We start from the raw sequence: 6013 nt of genomic DNA, 5'->3' as shown, positions 1-6013 counted from the left end.
AACGAAAATTATTTAAAACTATAACATAATAAAATATTTTTTATATTATCGATGACAAAAATTTATAATTTATGCTATTATTATTTGTAATGTGTCAAAAGAATTGCTGTTTATTTTTGCACTTAAATGTATAAAACTATACTATTATTATTATTAATTGTAGTATGAATTATAATGATAATTTACTATAATTGTTTTTAATAAATAATGTTTTTTTTTAATTTTTATTGTTTTTAGGTAAATTTAGATTAAATTCTGGATTTTTTGACGTATTGTTTATTAAAATCGGTACAGTGAGAGCTGAAAATTTCCATCGACAGACATATATAACTAACACCATCACAAACACAATACTTTCTCATCTTCGCATTGAGTTAGAATTTTCATTTGGGATAAAAATTCCACGTAACTGTAGAAATGGCTAACTCTTTTTATCACCAATTATAACTAATTTTGTGATATTAAATTGCAAAACAGCTATATTCAAGAACTTTGTGATGATTTTGTTATTTTCAGTAAACATTATTAAATACAATAGTAAAAAAATGTGCACAGTTTTACACTAGGTTACTCTATTTTACAGATTTTAACTTCAATGCAAAGCTAAGAAGATATTAATTTTACTATGATGTATTATTTTTTTGTTTGGTGTCTAATATGTCATAGGATCACAATTCGTATTTAGTTGAAAACATTGCTCTTAAAAATAGGAAAACATTCCCTCGTTTCATTTAAATAGAGGAAATCTCCGATAAAATTACAATTTTGTAAGTCGGTAAATTTCTACATTTTTTAAACTTTTCATTAATGGCGAATAGATAGTTATTAGATTTATATAATTAGCTAACAACTTAATGAGAAATTTATTACATTTATATTACTATTATAAATTTTTGAATTTATAATTAATGACAATTTAACACAAAGTGATACTTATTAGTAAACACGTTTATTTAAAATATACTACAAAGTTTATTTAAAAATAATTTTTTTTTCAGTTTATAATATAGTTTTTAATTAAATTAACTTAGTATATAAAAGAGAAAATTAAACAGTTTGTTTTTTTATAATTATTGAAAAATATCATATCTTTCTAAAAAAAATTAATGATTGACATTTTTTATGGTATCAAATAATTAATTTTTGTCATTTATTACAAAAAGTATTGACGGCTTTTTTTCTTCTCATTTCCATTAAAATTCTATTAATACGATAAGTTCAATCTAAAAATTTAAAATAAGATTTGATTCAAATCTGAGGAGGTATTAATTTTATTATGATCTGTTTTTTTTTTCAATCTGTCGCCACTTTTTCTCAGCTGCCACAAAATCGTTTTTTCAACGATACGTTAAATTAATTTTTATATTTATTTAGCAGACTAAAAGAATACATAATTAGCTGAGAATTAAAACAATCCGGGATCTAGCATATTGAGGATCCAATATAGTAGACTTTTGTTTGGATTGTTATCTAACAGTGATTATTGTCACTAAATCGCTTTGATACAAAGTTTTATAAATTATTTTACAAAGAATGGCTTAAAAAAATAAAAATATTTTAACGAAAATCTTACAAAGTTTTTAATTAAATGAAAAATTAATTCTAATATTGAAAATTGTTAGAACGTATATTTCTAACTGAAAGTGTATTCAGATATCTTTAATTTAATGTTTCACAAATACAGACATTAATTAGAAATTAGAATAAAAAATGTGGTATGCATAGATGGTCTCGTTCAAATCAATCCTATTTTTAAGTATTCTGTTGGATTTCTATGAATACCACACTAAAAGAAACATTACAGTCTTTAATATATTGTATTAAAGTTTTATAAAGTTTCGTTACTTTTTTTTATTATTGTAATTTTAAAATACAGAAATATTTTTAAATTTTTCTCATTTTCGACAATTACCTAACTTTATATAATTTTCATAAATATCTAACAATATATAACTGAAGTGATTTTTTCAATTTTTAAAAGAGTGATTTTCAAATAAATCAAAATCACATTTTTTTTATTTTTTGAGTAAAAAGATTGATCTACTGAAAGTTAATAATTTTTACGGACGTAAAAAAAATCTATCACGATAAATTCAATTTCATTTCAACTTTACATTATGGCTAAAATATAATTGGAACTATTAACGTATTAGTATCTTAATTCAAAAATATATTTTATTAACTTGGGAAAATTTAAGTCATACATTGAATTAAGATTTATAACCCAAACAAGTCTTTAAATTGATCTAATATTAAACATGATACAACTGAACACTAGTAAAGTATTTTTCAAATGTTATATATTTATTGTTATATTTTAAGATATATCTAGAGCGCTGATTATTAATAGATTTATTGAAATAAAAACATATATTTTTCAGAAAAATATCTAAATGTTAAATTTTATAAAAATTTAACATTCATACAATTTTAATTGTATAGCAATGATTATTTAGAAATAATCAAATTTAATATTTCTAGCATATCATAAACAGATATTAAAACTTACATAAGTATTGTCCATTTACAATTAATTTGTTTTAAAAAACAAATTTCTATAAACACTAGTTTTCATAATATATATATATATATATATATATATATATATATATAACTTGTTATTATGGGTGTTTAAAATAAACTCTAAAGAATGATGTTGTCTTCAGATAATCTAACAACATACAACAATATGTTTTTTTATAAATATTAACCTCCATTATTATTTAAAAACATTCACTATAACGGTAGAGAAAAGTGAGACAGGAAATATTAATATTTCTAAATATTAGAAATATGTCGTCTCAAATTTATTCGAAAAAATTTTACTAACTTATTACTCATATCGAGTATACGTCTATGCAGATATCAAAAACTTGTTTTTTTTAGTACATTTTATATTTTTAATAATCAATTCATTCATTCCTCAGAAACCACTAACTATAAATAATTTTTTACGATCACAATAAATATTTTATTTTATATTTAAGTTAATTATTATCTATAATTATATTTTTGTAATTAATGAAAAAATTGTTTTTGTACGATGTATTCAAATAATACATCATGATAAAAAAAATTAGGAATTTGTAAAATTTTAGTTTATATTTTTGGTTTAACTCATTAATTATTTAATAAGTTCAATATTACGTCAATTAAATATGAATTTTAATAAATATAATACTCCCATACAACAATATATAAAACGAAGACAAGTCCAGAGGTCAAATTTTTTTTTCTTCATAATAAAGTACATTACATTAGCTTTAATTTAAGATATATATAAAAGTGTCAGACCTTCCGGGACACTTTCAAAAGTTAAGTTAAAAAAGTTAATTTTTTGTGAAAAAGTTGTCATTTTAAATCCCCCCTGTGGGCAGGTTAAGTGTTAAATTTACAAAAAAACGTCATTAGGGTTAGTTTTAATTAATTTATACAATATATGCATATTATATACACGTTATTTAAAAATATAAAACCATAGTAGTATCAAAAACAGTAAAATCATTCATATTTTAAGAAAAGTTTTTTTTTAATATGGTACCCAAATTGTACCTCAATTATTTTTAGCGACCTATATTATTTGCATTTTATATTTTTGTTTTATGTACCTTAAAAACTTGTATTCTGCTTACTTTTTTGTTTTTGTGAATTTGAAAAATAAAAAAAAAATTATTACACGCACATATTGATATGCGCAACGAATAAGGAAGTAAATTCATTTTTCAGGAGATAAAAAATAAAATTTATTCTTTGATTACATCCTATATGTGTTAACAATTTTCTAATTTAATTCGATGCAAACCTAATTTTTTATATTTTGAATTACTATAAGAAGAATATAACCTAAACTCATACCTCATAATCTCAAAGTAGAATATTTTGATTTATTGCCTTATTCATTGTGCAAGGCAATATCTACTACAATAGAAAAAATTTAATCTATCGACCTTTTAATAGTAGTTCAAATTCATTCTATGACAAGAGTACAAAAGAGGAATATCTTTATCATCGAAACTATGTTATATTGTGTTCACAATTTCATGTTTAACCCTATTTTTTAGACTATAAAATATCAATCTACGCTCTTTGTAATAATCAACGTAACAGTATTTCTAATCCATCTAGAGATAGGTGATATGCATCATTAATAACAAATCTAAACTATCTATATTTAAAAGAATTATTTAAAGTCCTCAGTTAAAATTTGTGTATCTAACACATTTTAAAAACCTTATGNACTCTGTATTGTGTTCTCAATTTCATGTTTAACCCTATTTTTTTAGACTATAAAATATCAATCTACGCTCTTTGTAATAATCAACGTAACAGTATTTCTAATCCATCTAGAGATAGGAGATATGCATCATTAATAACAAATCTAAACTATCTATATTTAAAAGAATTATTTAAAGTCCTCAGTTAAAATATGTGTATCTAACACATTTTAAAAACCTTATAATGTATTTTATATTAAATGATTTTTTAAAACATTAAAAGAATTATTTTGCTGTAAATTGTTTGGTTTTCTTCATTGTTGTTATTGTAAGTGTATTATTTTCAAAGGTATCTAAGTGATGTATGTTTTTTTTGTTTACAAATAAAACAAGTAACTTGATCATCGGTGAAAAAAATTCATTAATTAGTTTCTTGGTCTTAGGACGTCAAAAAAATGATGGCGATGGTGCGCGGGTGCGGTCTGTGTTCGCCGTTGTAATACTATATTATTACTTATAATATTAACATATAATATGATGTTATCATTTGTACATGTATGTCACACATTATAATTATACAAGATCATCAAAACAGGGTTCTCTTATTTAAAATACAAAATGACCCTTTACTTATGGGATAAAATCTACTTATTGTAGAGATTATTAAATGACGCCTACACACAGGGCCCTCATTATAATTAATCAATTAGAATACAAAGCCTCAGCTACCAGGATCACGGTAGGGATCGCTGGGCTACACCCTTCAGACAATAAAAAGCCATGTTTCTCCGTCTAAACTATTTCTTTCGGCGATTTTAAAAGACACAACATCTACGAAACTCTACACAAGATTTCACTCTCCAGGACTTGGTCGAACTTTTAATTAATTTGGACTTGGAATATTTTTCTTTAAAACTAAATGACACTGAGAAATTTTAAAGTGAATTTTGTTTTGGTGAATCTTTTAATTTAATTTGTTCATTAAACAATAATATTTTATTTTTATTGTCGTGGAATAAATATCAAATAATATTGTTTTTAATTATTTTATTTTAATAATAAATCCAACCCAACTTTAAATTGTATTTAATAATAAAAATTCATTGTAAGCTTTTCTTATTGGGTTGCTAGTAGTCTTTGAGCGTAATGTCTTTGTTTTAACAAACATCGCACTGGCAGACAACGCAGAGAAACTTACATGTATATTTGCAATGTTTAATTTTTGTCTTGGTGATTATTGTGCCGAATTCTTTCAAGGTGCTTTCTAGCGCCGGGACAAATTGGACCACCACAATTGTGCCTTGGTAAAATTTTTACATAGATAAAAATATTTCTGAATCTTGTAATGACTAGGCCAGAGGAAAATTAAAAAAATATTGGTGTCGATCTCTCAATAAAATATATACTTTCTCAAAAAAAAAAAAATACTTATTCAACAGATGTAAAAAATGAATAAGTACTGATAATAAATTATATTTATAATAAATAGATAGAAATAAATAGACTTTGTGTAATTAAATATTATTACTTAAAATGTTTAATAGTTTTTGTAAGTAATTATATGGACTATATAACGTATAGTATAAATCGTATATGTAAAGCATTATCATATTATGTTAACATTGGGTTACTTGAAATATTATTGCAATGCACAGGACGTAAGGTAAATACAATTCAACCTATGCTTTAGAATCTCCAGCAATCTATTAAAACATTAATAAAAATTAAATAGGAGAATTAATAATTAATAAGCGACACCAATTAATGAAAAAATCATATAATACATATTAAAGACATTT

This window comes from Daktulosphaira vitifoliae, unplaced genomic scaffold (assembly GCF_025091365.1).
Source record: "Daktulosphaira vitifoliae isolate Bord-2020 unplaced genomic scaffold, ASM2509136v1 Scaffold_5, whole genome shotgun sequence".
NCBI classification, from domain to species: Eukaryota; Metazoa; Arthropoda; class Insecta; order Hemiptera; family Phylloxeridae; genus Daktulosphaira; species Daktulosphaira vitifoliae.
Note: the sequence above shows the minus strand (reverse complement) of the source record.